This window comes from Prosopis cineraria, unplaced genomic scaffold, assembly GCF_029017545.1.
Source record: "Prosopis cineraria cultivar Desert tree isolate PC_DT_omini unplaced genomic scaffold, ASM2901754v1 PC8, whole genome shotgun sequence".
Lineage (NCBI taxonomy): Eukaryota > Viridiplantae > Streptophyta > Magnoliopsida > Fabales > Fabaceae > Prosopis > Prosopis cineraria.
In genome coordinates, this window is record NW_026555339.1 from 4,041,559 (window position 1) to 4,058,319 (window position 16,761).

Genomic DNA, 16,761 nt, shown 5'->3' on the forward strand with positions numbered 1-16,761 from the left:
TTTTACATCTAACATCTTTGGCATAATCGTATATTCCAGATTTAAACTCGAAATTTTAGAATAAATTAAAACTCTCTTGTTCTGTTTTTCTTTATCTATTTTGATCCAACCTGCAAACCCAATGAGGCAATGAGTCTTCCCTTTCTTTTCAAAGAATTGTGTTCATACTTCATACCATGAACTTAGGTCAAGTTTCTTAGATTAAGAAAAATAAATAAATAAATTTGTCAAAATTTATATTTTTTACATCTTATTATTAATATTGAAAACACGGCGCGCGCATCGCTGTAATTAATCAAAATGAAAGTGCAGATAAAGCTAATTCATCAGGCCAGAACGAACAAGATACTTACAGTGATGAAAGAACATGCTATACTAACAAGAATGAACCTCAATAGTTTACCCAAATTTTTTCGATGAAGTGATCAATTAGACGATTTATTTGCATCATGTCTACCCGCACACAAAACAGTGACTAGATAAATTAAAATCGATAATTAACTGAACTACCGATATGACAAAGCCAACTTAACTACGCACTCGCAATAAATCATTTAACCACACAGTAAACTGACCTTTTTAAGGAGTTCAATAATGCATTCAAATATCCCGCATTTAACGGTATTCAAAATCGATCCAAATCAAAATGACTGATCCAAACCAACTCAAACAAAAAAAAAATTGATCAAAAACTAAATAACAATCAAGTCTGCTTCAGTTTTTATAATATGAGAATTGATTGATTTGGTTCAAATTTGATTTTGAGTAGAAAAAACCGAACCAAACCAAGCCAAACTTGATTAAAAATATTATTATTTATTTATAAAAATTATAACCATTATCTATAAGAAACATTTTGTTTTAAATTTTTTATAATAATAGATAAACATTTTTAAAGGACTTGAATATAAATGTATAATATTAAATAATTATAATAATGATACTATGACCATCATTAATTATTTACAACTTGAAAGCCTCAGTATTAATTATCTATAAGAAGCATTTTGTTTTAAATTTTATATGATAAGTTTTTTGTTATTTATTAAAATATAGATACATAGATAAACATTTTAAAGGATTTGAATAAAAATGTATAATATTAAATAATTTTAATCAAAAAAACTTATATCAATTTTTATTATTAATTATCGTTATCACATTAAAATTTTATTTTATATTTTTATACTTTTATTTATGAAAAAAATTAGATTTAATTTTAATACATAGTACATATATGAAGATGGAGAAAAAAAAAATTAAATAAATAATTGTAGCTCAATCCAATTTTTTATTAAACCGAATTCAATTAAAAATTTACATTAAAAATTGAACTCTATAAAAATTAATTAAATTTTAATTATAAATAAATTTAATAATTTGATTCGGTTTAATTTTTAATCAAAATTAAATCAAACAAGAGGTATAAAACACCCCTTACCGTCATTACACTCGTGACAAACAAAATTTTGCTGCGGGCAATGCAAGCTTCTGCATGACTCTAGTCTCTAGCTAGGCTATATAAAACCTAATGATGATAATGGCTTCAATTCTCGTCCTGTTTCTGGTGGGTGTCAGAGTTGAAAAAGTGAAAGCGAGGATAAAGATCCTCACTCATTCTCTCTCTTACTTTTATATACACAGAGAAGTTGAAATCAATCATAAACCAATTGATTACAGAATCATTTACTCACAAGTCACATCTCACATAAAGGCCTTCTTTCTTTCTTTCTTTTTTCCCCTTCTCTCTTTTCTGCTAACCAAAAATAGTACTGCGTACACAGCTAACATCTGCCCAGTTCGCATTTGTTGTTTATGGTTTTTGAGAATTAGGAGCCCTGATTAGGGTTACATCACTCTCAGAACCAGGCTATCTTGCATCTTGTCCTTCACAGACTCATATTCATATGTCACCTTCAACGTACTCTTTTGTTCCTTCTATATCTCAGTCCTGAGCCGTGTCAACTTGCCTTTGTATCACTCTCCCTTCTCCAGTGTTTTCACTTTTGTCAACTCATTTTTCATTTTTATCTCCTCTTTCTCGCCCTCAAATTCAGTATCAATTAACTTTTAGTCTATGACATAGAAGTGTTGTTTAGTGAACCAGATACGAAAAGGTCGTTGGAACGGTGTGATTTGATTTCTGGGAGGTGGTTGAACGTGGATTTGCAAGTGGTGGGCTACATTGTGTGTGCGGTGGTGCCGGTCTTTCACATTTCAGCCTTCATTATATTCTCCTGTCAAATACCTGGACCCATTTTCTCTTCTCTTTAATTCCTCTCATATCACCCAACAAAAGTGGACTTTGACATGTCTTTCTGCCCTTCCAGTTTCTGCACCTTCTTTAAAAGTTAATCAATGATACTACTGTTGATTTTCCTGCCTTTCCATGACTTTTACTTGTTAGCTTTTCCTGCCTAGCTCCTTGCTTGTTTGCTACCTACCTAAGCTAGCCAACTATTCTATATCCATCATATATAGGCTAGCTTCACTATATATCTGTTCATGATTTAACAATAATTATTTTACCGTAGTCAAACCCCTCATTTTATCTATGGAGTGGATTGGAATCTCTGCAGGATATAAGAATCTCCAGAGTTATCCGACCCACTTGTTTACTTCAGTGCCATGAACTATACGGGGACAAAATCTTGAACCAAAAGTTCATTAGTGATGGGATTTAAAAAAAGTTATTCCTTTTTTTTTTTTAATAGCAGTTACCATGAGTTTAAATAGTCATTGGTATGCCGTTAAAGTATTTGTGCATAATCATTAAGTGGTCAGGAATGCTTGACCCTTTTTGTGTTCCATTCTTGAGAATATAACTATATGAATACTTATCATTTACCATTTTAAACTCTTTAATTGAAATATTCTCCTCAAGAAATGGATTTAAAAATCTGTGTTTCAAAGTTAATGCGACAATGCGTTTGTTGTTAATTTACACTAGTAAAATCCATGTCATCAAACCAGACATACCCTTTCTCGTTCATCAGCACGTTTTCTAAGATTCTTTTGTATTTTGAATTATATCATAAATGAGAGTCGACCAATGCTAGTTAACCATGTAGCAGCACAAATTAAATCAGCTCTCTGTACTAAACGGCCATGACCAATTCATGATGCATTGATTAATTCAACAGGAGCTGCGTTTTTGAATGACAGTTACAGATCGAATTCAGTGAGATTTTTGCAAATATTATAATATGATCAAATCCTGCTATTTTGCTCAAATCGTTTTGGTGTTAGCAGTGACCTCTGGCTAACTTAAGGTACAAAAACAACACTTGTTTGGCTTTGTAAATAAATGTACACAGTTGTGTGTGTGTGAGAGAGAGAGATTAAAACCATTTTAATTTGGTGAAGGTAGTATCATTTATTTCAATAGGATGAAATTCGTTGTAGTATGAATGCACCTAGCTAGGTTAAAGCTCATGTATCACAATTGATCAAGTAAAAAATGGCCACCAAGATTTAGTTAAGCCAAAGATAAAAGTCTACCTGGGTTGGCTCTGGTTATGTCCATTGTTAAGAAGAAGGAAGAAAAAGAACCAATGTCATGTGATTGTTGTATGTCGGAATCAAATTGTGTAAACTGTGCCATGGACAGTATTTCAAGAGGACGTTCATTTTCTGATCTTCCATTAATGCGTGCCAGTATATGTTGTCCTACTAATTCAGGTACATATTCTGAAAACGAGCAGATATATCCACGGGCGCTACATTTTCAATATAAATATTTATCTCCGTCAAGGATTTCAAGTACATATGCACAACAAATCTGGTAACTGTTTTTTCCCTTGGGTGATACAAATTTGTTCTTTCTTCCACTCCAAATCTTCAGGTAATTAGCTAGAAATATATCATCTTGAACTAAAAACGCACAGGTCCAATCCAAGTTAATTACTTGTTTGATATGTAGAAACACACAGAGAAGAAAGCACAGCAAAAATCCAAACTTTAGGTGAAGTCAGGTTCATATAATTTAATTTCTCCTCTCCACAAGAAAAATTGTCAGTGACCTTTTCTTTCTTTCCTAGATTAGAGCTTCAATATAATTCATGTGTATGCATGCCCATGCTCATGCATACATATAGGTGTCCCTAATTAGTGTGGTCACTACGTGCTATACGTATGTGTTGGGCATGTGTACGGTGCGTGTAGCATTCACCAATTACTTGTACTGTGGCGTAAGACCCAGATGCGTGTAGATACCTTTTTGTGAGGTTAAGAAGCATCCACGGTTGAAAGAAATACTTTCAAACATAACTGAGTGGGACAAATCATTTAATCACTAATTTGCACAGCATATACACGTCTGTGTGGACTAAAGATCAGTGCCCATACTACCTAGTCGAATATCTATGAAAATGAGGTGTACAGCAAGACTTGGGCTTATATTAATTACAATATGACTTCTTACATATATATACGCATGTTATGTGTATGCTTTGAGATTTAATTAACAGCCTTTTCACAGAAGGAAAGGCATAAAAAATAATAGTCCTCCATGCTAGAAAGAGAGATATGGTAGGAAAGGAGAGCACATACACTCTCTTGGTCTCATTTACAGGGTAAAGAAAAGATTTTTTATTCTATTATAAGTCACCTTATTAAATTTTAATCACAGATTTTTTCATTTGTCTTCCATTAAATGTTGAAAAAAATATATATTATTAAATTATGTATATTTAATAAAAATAAAGTTAATAAAATATTAAATTTTTGGATAGAGTTAATAAATTTTTAAATTTTTTTTATTATAATAAATATGTTAAAAGTGAAATAGTTGGAGAGGAGTATATATGGCGAGTGAAGTTTAGGATTATTATTGACGGTGGGGTTGGTGTGAGGCTGTAAACTTTCGTGAAAATGAAAGCGATTAACAAGTCACAAGAGTGGACCCGGGGAAAAAAAGAAGGACCTTCCCATAAAGCTCTTTTTGGTTTTGGGAATCACGAAAGCACTCCTCCGCTCTCTCGCTCTCGCTCTCTCTCTCTCTCTCTCTCTCCTCCCTCAGCTCACACTGCTTGCTAGAGAGAAAAATAATGGTGAAGCTAAGGGCTTTTTGCCCCAAAGTTGTATTAAGACGAAGGACAGTGGTGGGGCCAAAACGAAAAGCAAACAAAGAAAGAGGGGTTTTTTTGCCCCTCGAGACATCTACTCCAATCATTCAATTCTGTATTAGTTAGTTTTTTTTTAAAAAAAAAGGTATATGTTTGGATATAAGATTCAGTTATTATGTTTCCAAAAATGTATGATTAATTAGATCTTTAAAATTTTGATTTCCCGGGGTTGTTAGTTCGTCAATTAAAATAGAGAATAATGAATAACTAGTTCATATATACTATACGTGTGTGGTGTATCAGAAATTGAATAATACATTTTTTATAATGTAAGAACTTGATGTTTATGAATGCACCTTTGTGGAAGAGAAGAAATATTTATTCTGTAATAAATCTGGTAAAGTTGGGAGTTGGAAGTTGGAACAGCTCCTTGGGAGACCCTACTCTTGTCTGATGATGGTCGTCTATATATCTGCTAGAAAATGAGCTTGAGTAGCCTTTTCATAAATAAATTGTCTAATTATATGATAACTGTATAATATAGTATGGTATACTCTCTCCGATCTCATTCATAAGTCACATTTTAAAAGATTCATTTGGTCCCATTTGTAAGTCATAGTGCATCTTTTTAGGTAATATTTAAAAGATATTTTTAAATTACTCTTCATGAGAAAAAAAATAACATGACATTATTTTTTGAATTTGTTATATAGGGCATATTTGAAATTCTACACACTTTTATTTCTTATACTTTTTTTGCATTGGTATTAATGAGGTTAATATAAATAATTTATAAAGAGAACTGAAAAAGTATGTCTCTTCTAAACAATGAAGCCTACAGTTTAAGATAGTATCTCAAATTTCCCTCTAAAAATAAAAACCCTATAGCATATATATGGCCGGTGTATTTGCATCTCCCTCTCTTCTAAAATACACACGGCCTTCCTTATAATTGTGACCATGTTCTCTAGCTTATTTTCTGCTTTTCTTCTGAAATTAAATTGCACCTGTACTTTCCCTCTTTTACATGAGCAATTATGCCTTCAAGTTAGTGCTGATATATAAAACTCAGAAGATCAATTACCTTTCCTTTTACTATATTATTTTTCCATCTTTGTGACTTTGTCATGGGTTTTTTTCTTGCTAGCTATGTAACCTTAATGCTGGCCTAAGAGGACGAACCATGCGCGCGCGCGCACAAAGATACTTTTAGTTCTCTTAGGTACATGTTCCACGTCATACGAGGTATGTAAATACATGTCTGAAATGGATGGAGAAAGTCAATAGCTTTAACTAATTATTCAATCAACATGTTGGTTTCATTCCATCAACTGTTGCTTTCTATTGGTACCTTTTGATATAAATGAGAAAATGCAGAGTCTTAACTTTGAGGAGTGTTTGAATATTCCATACTTTTGATTTTGAACAAAGACTTAGATGATTTCTGAGTTGAGATATTTGGGTACCACAAGATGTCTCTTCCACATTGACAAAGAACAAAACCCAGTGTGCCAATTTCGGAAGAAACAGCCTACGTACCAATCAAATATTAATGCGATGTGAATTTCAATTTTGCCTTTATTTTGATTCGTACTTACCCTATGAAAGGTGCACATCAAAGAGACAGTAACACATGCTGTTGTAACGTTTGGTGCTTATCGTTTGGACTTTTCGGTGCTTTATTCTCCCTTCTTTTAAAAGAAAAAAAATAAAAGAAAAGAAAATATCTTAAGCCTAGAGTCCAAAAGATTTTACTGCTTATATATATATATATGAAGTCATATATATCATCCATTTCAGTTGTTGTTCAACCTTTAAAGACTAATGGATGGTCCAGATCTTGTGCCACGAGAAGACATATTATTGGAAGGGTCAAATATATTGCAGTGAAACTTGAAATTTTAGCTCAAAGGTTAAGCTCGGAAGGATCAAATATTCGAGCTTTATTACAAGAATGTGTGTGTGGTTTCTTTTTCCTTCGTTGTGAATGCGAAAAATTGAAGTGCTATAATATGGCGTCTATGAGAGTCAATGATTACTTGAATGTACAAAACAAACGTCCCTAAATCGCATTGAAAGTGGTGCAAATGATGGTGGTTGGATGTGGGGTATATTGTACTAAAAAAAAAGATTTAAAATACCCATAACTTGATTTGATTTGATTTGATTTTACTTCACTAATAATTTTAGGCTTCAGATAATTTGAGACAGGAAACCCTAGCTTCTCAAGATCAAAGACAACGCCATTATCTTAGCTGTTTTAAAGCACTGCAAACCCTTTTATATATTTTGTTAATTAGCTTTTTGTTCCAATTTACTCTAGTGAAAGACAAAATAAAGATAATTAACTTAAAGTATACTTTTGATCCTCTCATTTTATATAAAGTTTTAATTTTATCTTTTAATTTTTTAGAATATCTTTTTTATTATTTAACTCTAATATCATTAGTTTCAAATAATTATTTTTGTATTAATTATTGTTATTTTTTAAAAAATAAACTTAATATGTTAATATTTAAAAGTTTGATATAAGAATTTATTGGGAATAAAATTAATAGTATTAAAGTTAAAGAACTAAAAAATACTTTATAAAATTAAGAGATTAAAATAAAATGTTGTATAAAATTAAAGAACTAAATATGTGTTTTATCCAAGATTATTATAAGTGTAATTAGACTGCTCTATTTGCATATATATATATATATATATTTATATATATATGTATGTAGAGATCGAGAGAGAGATCTAGAAAGAGAGTAAACATTACTTCTCTTATTCTAGTTCGATATGAATGTAAAGGATAATATAATTTTTAGTTTCACAAGTCTGTTTTAATTATTGATTTGGTTAATCATATTTAATTTATACCAATTTAGTCCCTTGAGTGTACTTTTGTTATTGATTTGATCCTTATTATTTTAAAAAAGATGTTACACTATTAAAATTTATTAACATGGATAATAGAATTTTGATGGCAATCATGTAGATTAATAAAAAGGAGAATAATCATTTAGAGAGGAAAAAAAATAGACTCTAAAACTTTAAAAAATAAGAGAACAAATATGTTGCAATGGATTATATTGATAAAAAATTAAGTTAATTACTTTAAAGGTTAATTTGTTCCCATTTAACTACATATACACATGTCCAATTGTCAATATACTTTACATATTAAATTATTTTGAAAATCAATATGTGTTTTAAAATTTAAATGACTCATATGATAATTTAATAAAATATAAGGGATCAAATCGTTAATTGAAACAAACTTGAGGGACTAAAAATTTTATTATTCCTAAATGTAAAGACTGTTTTCTAGTTTATTTAAAATTTTATGTTTTTTGTGGATGCAATAATAAAAATTGTTGGAATAAAATTTAATATATAGAGCCACGCATGTAAATATTAATGATGTGTGACTATTATAATAATTAAGCCTAAATAAAATGATCTATATGAAAATGTTTTAAGGCTTATAGGGTGTAATTATTATAAAACTAATGTGTGATTATAATTTGTTGAGGGGTCAGACTATAAATATCACAAACTTAAGTTAGGGGTCATGATCCTTCAATTGGGCATAACAAGAAATTATTTTATCTTTGGACCCCTTTTGGAGGACCATAGGAAATTTTTCGATGTTTACAATGTGAAAGATCAAAGTATGCTGATCCATCAATATATGAAATCCTGTGATACATTTGAATACAAATTTAAGTGTACTTTCACATTTATCAGATTCTCCTATCCCTCTGAATTGATGCAAGAACAATGAATTCCAACAAATTAAAAAACTCAGTCTACATTTTATTTTTATTGAATTTTAAAATTAATAATAATAAGCAATTAATATTGTAATAAAGAGACTAGACTTTAATCTCACATCAGCGGTCTTCAATTTCATTACTCTAATGCATAGAATTTTTCTAATTACTGTCAACTAACATGTTCAATTAGTCATAAGTCTAGACTTGCTAAATACTTATGATGTGAAACGAAAGCAAAAGATCAATGAATTTCAATTGAAATGGTTGGTGGGTAGATTATAGCGTTTTCAAACGCATCGTACGCCAAAATACGTGTCGCTGTGCTTGAACTAGTTATTCATACACTGTCGGTAGGATTTGATATAATATTTCATACACGCATTTATAATAAGATGTACAAGATTTTTAAACAAGGTTGTGATAAATATTTCTTAGACCGACAAAAGCATAAGTGTTGAATACTGAGATTGGAAATATTTCTTGACGAAATGTAAATGAATTAATGTTGTTTCTTGATATATAAATATTTATCGATAAATATTTCTAAAAGCATGTGGCATTTTTTAATTTATTGAATACTTAGACTGATAAATATTTCTTGATGAAATGTAAATGAATATTCATAAAACAGAATTGATGACATTTTTTATATTTAATTATCTAATATCCAATACTCTTTCAAGTCATGCTCAAGACATTGTTGGATTTAATTTATTTGATGAATTATATTTTTCAACTTAATTTTTTTTCTACCTTGAGAATCAAATCTTAACATTAGTTAAGAGAAATTAAGTCGACTCAACCAATTTTATTAGTCATCATGTATGCCAACAAAAGCTATGGTTATTTCTAATTAACATTATCATCTCTTATAAAAACGTTAGACATGATATAATACTCGATTTAAAATTTAACTTTTGCTTCAAAATTGTGAAGGCTCATATTCATACATATGGCAAGACTATATATACAGACACACGAGTATGATTATTCGCATATAAAAGGGTCATTTAATAGCTCTTGTTAAATCATTCTTTTAAGCATAAATCGAGTCAAAGAACTAAGTGATAACATTCTGTAACGAGTGAAGGACATAATAGCTGGGGAGTATCAGATGCTGACATTTGAAGCGCGTGCAATGGAGTCAATATACTTGCATTAACAGACTAATCATCCCCAGTCTTCATGGCCCATCACGCTAATAACCAAAGACATAATTATTAATTAGTACGTTTCAAATCACTTGTAATGTTTCTCTTACTTCTACATATATATTTCCGTGTGTGTGTTCATAAATATCGACCTTGACGATTAACATATATCTCTCATCTAATCAAAGATGTTCTTGTATAGTAACCACACAACACATCAGTACATCACACCATATATACAGACACACACACAGTTACACAAATACCACTAATTAAGGTGTGATAGCACATAGCAGAGTATTGTTGGGGGAGAGAGACAGAGAGAAGATGATGAAGGTGTGGCTGAAGGAGAGTAGTACAGTGTGGGACGAAGCCAGTGGAAGTGACGTGTCAACATATAAAAGAAGAAGGGCAAAAACTCTGTTGAGAATGAACCGAAAGAAGAGTACAATGCCCTTTTCAGAGTAACTTTTACGATCGCCTTTCATCGAAAGTAATAATGACCAATCACTTCCAAAATGCAATGTGCCATTCTAACATATCACCCAACATATCCCTATCAAAGTATTGAATAGAGCATCAACTTGCTGAGACGAGACGTTCGTGAACGATTTGTTTCCTGTAAAAGACACGTGTATAGATGGATGCTTGTGACATGTGGTTTGGTTGCTCGTTTTCAGCTTCAAACGTTTTCCCTCTCATCTTCTAAACTTTTCCTTTTTCTTTTTTAAAACTAAAGTTGGGTTTGAGTGCGTACAATCAAGATTGTATATGTGGAAGAGCATGCAGGTGTACTTTTCTTTTCAGCGTATATGACTTTTCAGAAGTGTTAAATTAGGGTTACTAAGAAAGAATTAGCGAAGAAGATGCAGTTCAAGGTTTTAATTATGGTGGAATATTGATGAGCATGAGAAAGATCTGTGCGCGCGCGCTTTTTCAGTTCACGGTCTTTTTAAGTATGAACTGTCCAACATACATGCATAACTTTAGTAAGTTGCTAATTAACCCATAGGCTTGAAGTGCTTGATTTTAGGCATGAAGTCATATTTGAGCATTATCGGAATTCACTTGGGAATGATTCTTTCAAAAACATTTTTTCCATATATTCGTATAGATTCGAACTCCAGACTTGATATATATATTTAAGTGACTATAACCCCTTCCATTAGAATCAATATCTATTGATTTGTATCGATTAAGGCTGTGCAAGTTGTTATTTAAAAGATTTAATTTTACATTAATCATCGTGTAACCGCAAGAGATGCAAGAGGACTTGATATATGCCACTTTTGCAAATGCATATAAATCCTTAATCTAATCCTTTGTAATGAAGAAGGGAGACGTACACAATTATGCATGCAAATAAATATGTCAATGTTAGATTCGAACCTAAGGCTTCTTTCAAAGGAAGTGTTGACGTTGCAATTATGACAACTAACCCTTGATGCGTGTTCTATATATCCATTTTCCTAACCATTCTTGAATAATTTCATGAAAGGAATTGAAATTGTGTATACAGTTCTTTGAAAGTATAAAAATAAAGAAGGTTTGACCTTGATGGTAAGGTTAATTGAAATTTGAAAGGTTAAATAATGTGACATAAAATTTTCTGGGTCGTTCCAGACTCAACCTATTTGAGTATACATAACCTTTAAAACTGGAAAATTCAATATAATGAGGGATATGTAATCAAACTAGAAAGAGAACACAATGGAGGGCCAAGATTGCCCCAAAGAATCGAACAAAACAGGAAATGAAACCGATTTAACAAAAGGCAGCGTATATAATATATATGTGAAAGCTGAAACAGACCATTATATTGTTATGTGGACCCACCAGATAATAGTAGATTACAGCAAAATGCAGCCTGATGGCATAAAACTGACTCATTAATGGCTATGCCTTTTGATGTGAAATTCCGTTCCTGTTCTTTTTTCTTGTCGGAAGAAAAGGAAAAAAATAAGATGAAGCAGAAATGCTAGCTCCGCACATGCCCAGAAATAATTGTGCCACTAAACTTTACTAAATTGTATTTTGCATATTATTAATTCCCACCTGTTATGGAATATAGTATAACACCGTGTCTTTAATTTTGATAGGATGGGACCCAGATCATCAAACCCCGATTATATATGCATGTGGGTGCAAAAATTATTTTATAATTTATTCTTAACTATGAATATATTTGGATGAATGGAATATACGATGTGCATGTGCGTTGGAAAATATAAAGTATTTTTAATGTTAGATGTTCAAAATTATTTTTTAATTCTATTTGTAATTCACTTTCACTATTTTTATTAGAATTAAGAAAAATCTTAAACTTCATTACTGGTCTAAAAATTTAATAAATTTTTAATTTTATCCTTATTAAATATACATACTTTAAAATAAAATACTATGGCTGTCTTTGACATTTAATAAACTTCCCAATATTTAACAGGAACTTTGTAAATATAATAATAATCATTGAGGTGCTTTATAAATAATACTAAAACAAATACTTTTTCTCTGCTGTACAAATAAGACTAGAGGAGTATAATGCAATTTTATTTTTTTAATGAATAATTAACATTTTTTAAAAAAATACCCTTAATAAATAAATCACTTAACCTTAATCTTTAAGTAAGATACCTTGTTAAATAATGACAAATATAAAAAAAATAATATTAGTTCAAAGACAATTAACTATAACTTATTGTTGAAGGTATAATTTAATTGAAAAAGTCCCATATTGTTTAATTAATGGTGTATATCTAAATAATTTATTATCTGCAGAGCACATAACAACGCTGTCTAATTCATATAATCAGCGTCACTTTATTTTTTTTAATTTCATCGCTCGATTCAGTATTTTAGGAAACATAATAATATTATCACCAAACTCACTTAATAATAAGGCTTGTTATTACTATTATTGCCGCTGTCGTTGCTTGTGAATATCAATAGAGGAATTTTCTATTGGTAGTTTAATGTAATCATGTGGTCAAACTAAGTCTCTACCCTAGAGGCATTAATTTCCGTGGGGTGAGTGTGACAATTTTATATTAATCCCTAGTCCCTGCAATTGTAATTTTTTAATCAGCATTTTTAATTCAATCTGTTATAAGCATAAAGGTATAATAAAAGAGAATCGAATTTAAGTACTTTTATTCGGCCGAAACATATGTCGGTGCAGTGTATCACCGTATGATATGTATTACAATTTACCGGTGGGGCAGTGCACTGGACACTTTCCTTGCACGCAACGGTTATTTGTGAATTTAACCTCCGACCCAAAACACATATTTTCGCAATAATTAATCAATATACGTCAGTGTATGTACACACACATATATGGAAATATAAGTAGTGTATATATGTTTGGTTTTCAATTTACATTTGACAAAAGTCAATGTAGTTTTGAGGATTATCCAAATAGGCCAATAATGATCACTATAGCTTGTAATTTGTGAATAACTACATAGTTTCTCATGCGTTACACTGGTTGGAATTTAGGAATTTAAAACAAATATCATTAATACCATTGGTATCGATACATTTGAAATGGTATTTGTACACATCTTGTCTTTATTTCTCGAGTCTATAATAAAAAAATATGTCTAGAAAATACATGTTCTTGGAGTGTTTGGAGAATATTGGCAAAAACAAAACTTTTTTGGAATTCTCGATAACTCCTTGTCTTTTATTACATAAAAAATTAGACACTAATTTAATTTATGAATTATGACATAAATTGTATTTTCATAAATATAGATATAAGAAAGAATCCAAAGGGATCTGTAGCCATATTTTTTGGTTCCTATTATATTACTCAAGTTTTGCCTATTTAGAGTACTTAAGTAGTCGTCGCATTATCTTGTCAGTGCGAAATGTATGGTAAAATATTCATAGTTTGAAGGGCCAAGACTATGAGATAAGAATCAATAATCCAAATCAAACTTAAACTTCTTTTTTTTTCATGTTTATAGATAATGTTTATGAATAATAGTTGATGAGAGTTGATTGATATTGAGTACAGTGAATTAAGACAATACATGAAAAATAAGAAAAGAAATTAAATCTCATTGATAAGAAAAATTAAAAAGGCATGAAAAAGTACAATGAATGCATAAGAATAGTCAGATTGAGTTAATACTAACGATTAGAGAAATTTAAAAATGAAATTGCTCTTAAATTAATGCTCTTGTGAAAGTAAACTGAAAATACATAAAAAAAAAATTAAATCTCATTGATCAAAAAAATTGAAAAGGCATGAGAAAGTACAACGAAACAAAGAATGATAGCCAAATGAAATTAATGCTAACGATCAGGGAAAATTAAAAATGGTACTACTTTTGAATCAATACTCTTGTGAAAATAGATTAAAAATACATGAAAAAATTAAAAATAAACTAAATTTCATTAACGAATCAAGAGAATTTTTCATATTAATATTAGCATAAAATCAATTATCCAATGAGAGTCAATTTTTTTTTACCAATCAAATTGAAACTACAAGATTTATATATACATATTGATGATGATTGATTGCTGTGTTTAGATTAATATCAATAGAATAATGGAATGATTAATTGAGTTATAATTTCCCCCATATCAAAGTTCATGTAGTGGCAAGTGAATGTGGCACAAACAATAGCAGCTTTGTCCCCTTAAGCATCTTTGATTCTTAGAGATATATGGAAAGCATCACCTGAGACACCTACATTTACAATTATTTGAATCAATATTTTTTACAACTAATTTCTCATAAAATTTTATCAAGGACTTGGCCGTCATTAATTCTATTTTTAGGGCTTAATTATCATTATCTCCCTGATTAATTAATTCTCTTGCAACTTGTAAATTCATGTGAACTTTTTAATTTTGTTTCTCAAAGTATATATCTCCACAGCCTAAATAATAAATATTATATTCGCTCATTTTTTGAAAAAAAAAAATTATCAAGATTTAAACTATCATTTCTTCTTTTGAAACTTTACTGTCACCCTCCCATTAATCAACTGGCATGCAACTAAAGACAACATGTAACTAGCCTTGTGTATTTGATTTGAATTAGAAATCACACATCGAGCCATGTAATTAAAAATTGTATATTTAAAATTGTTAAGAAATGATCTAGTTTTAAGCAAAGCAGCGCAAACTGCTCCGACAGTGATAGGAAAAAAAACTACAATGACCTTGCAAGCGTTATACATTAATAAAGTGTTTATGTCTGCATTTACCAAAGCATGCCCAAAGTTCTACTGACACTGTTGTACTCTAGTTGACATACTTGACTCATCAGATGCTAGATGTATAATAATTTCCTGTTGCTAAAGAGCTTGAATTGAAATCTGAGTTCTTAGTATGTACTTGAGAAAACCTAACTTCATCCTTCTCCCTCCTCACAATTGTCATTCAACTAGTTGGGTATCATATACCATGTGATGTAAAACGGGAAAGATGAAGAGAGGCATGATTTTATTTATAAGTGTATATATATATATATATATATATTCCTTTATTAGATTACATATAAATTGAATTGAAAATTTTCAAAATTGGGCTGATAAGACATTCAATTGGAATCAATTAAATGAGAAAATCCATCCCGTTTTTTGTCTTAATTTCAAGTAGTAGAGATCGAGGGAGTACGTGATTGGTGAAAAAGTGATTAAAAATGGATGTTCAAATTTTGGATCCGAGTGAAAAGGACAAGAGTCTGATGGATTGAGAGCTTTATAAATGCAACTCCTCCGAGACAGAGCTGAACATGCGAAAGTAATGGTGACTCAGAACACTGATCTATTTTCCTTTAGAAGTCGAATAATTTGAGTAAAATAATATTTAACTACTCCTGGATACATGTCGGGCAAACAACATCTGCTGCAACAAGACATGGAAAAACATGCCAGAGAAACTCAGAAAGAGATGGCTCAGACTCAGACCTGATCACAACTCAGAAGCCTAGAATCAGATTAATGACTAACTTATTTATTTAATTAATTCTAGTTAAGAAGCAAACGCATGCATTTAATGAGCACCCAATTGTGCATTGAATGAACCACACGAAACAATGCCTCTGAATTAGTGTTCCCTTCGGTAACAATGCGGGCATGCATTCCGCACAGAAAAATACATGAATCTCTTATTGTTTAATCAATTATAATAATCACGCTGACTGTAATTAAAAAGTCAGTCGACAGCCCCCATGAGCTAAAAGTTTGTCATATACGGTGTCAGCCATTAATGAGATCAGTGGTTTCTTCCCGATAATCATGAGTTAAAGGTCCTATATTGACTGTAATAATTAAATTATCATTATCTTCAATTTAGCCTAGGGTTTTGACCCATCCTCATCCGATCCATGGTTATAAATTATAATGCTCAATATTTCTTTAATCATACGAAGGAGATAACCACGAAAGATTGTGACGACACCGTAGTGTCAAAACCCAAATTCAATGCTTGTTTAATACTGTCTGTTACAAATTATAAAACACTTTTGAATAAAATCTCATATGTTAATAAAAATCATTAAATAACTTTACAATATTACTTTTTTAAGAGAAAAATATAAACTTTTAAAAATATCCTTCATTTAATAGTCCATTGATAAAAGAATATTGAAGAAAAAAATATATGTGAAGGATAATATTGAAAAACTATCATTAATAAAATCTTATTTTTATTAAAGTATCTTATATTTTGGGGTGCTAAATGTTTTTTAAAAGTATTTTATAATTTTGGATTGAAGGAGTATAAGAAAATAGTTGATGGAGGGAACAATGTGGG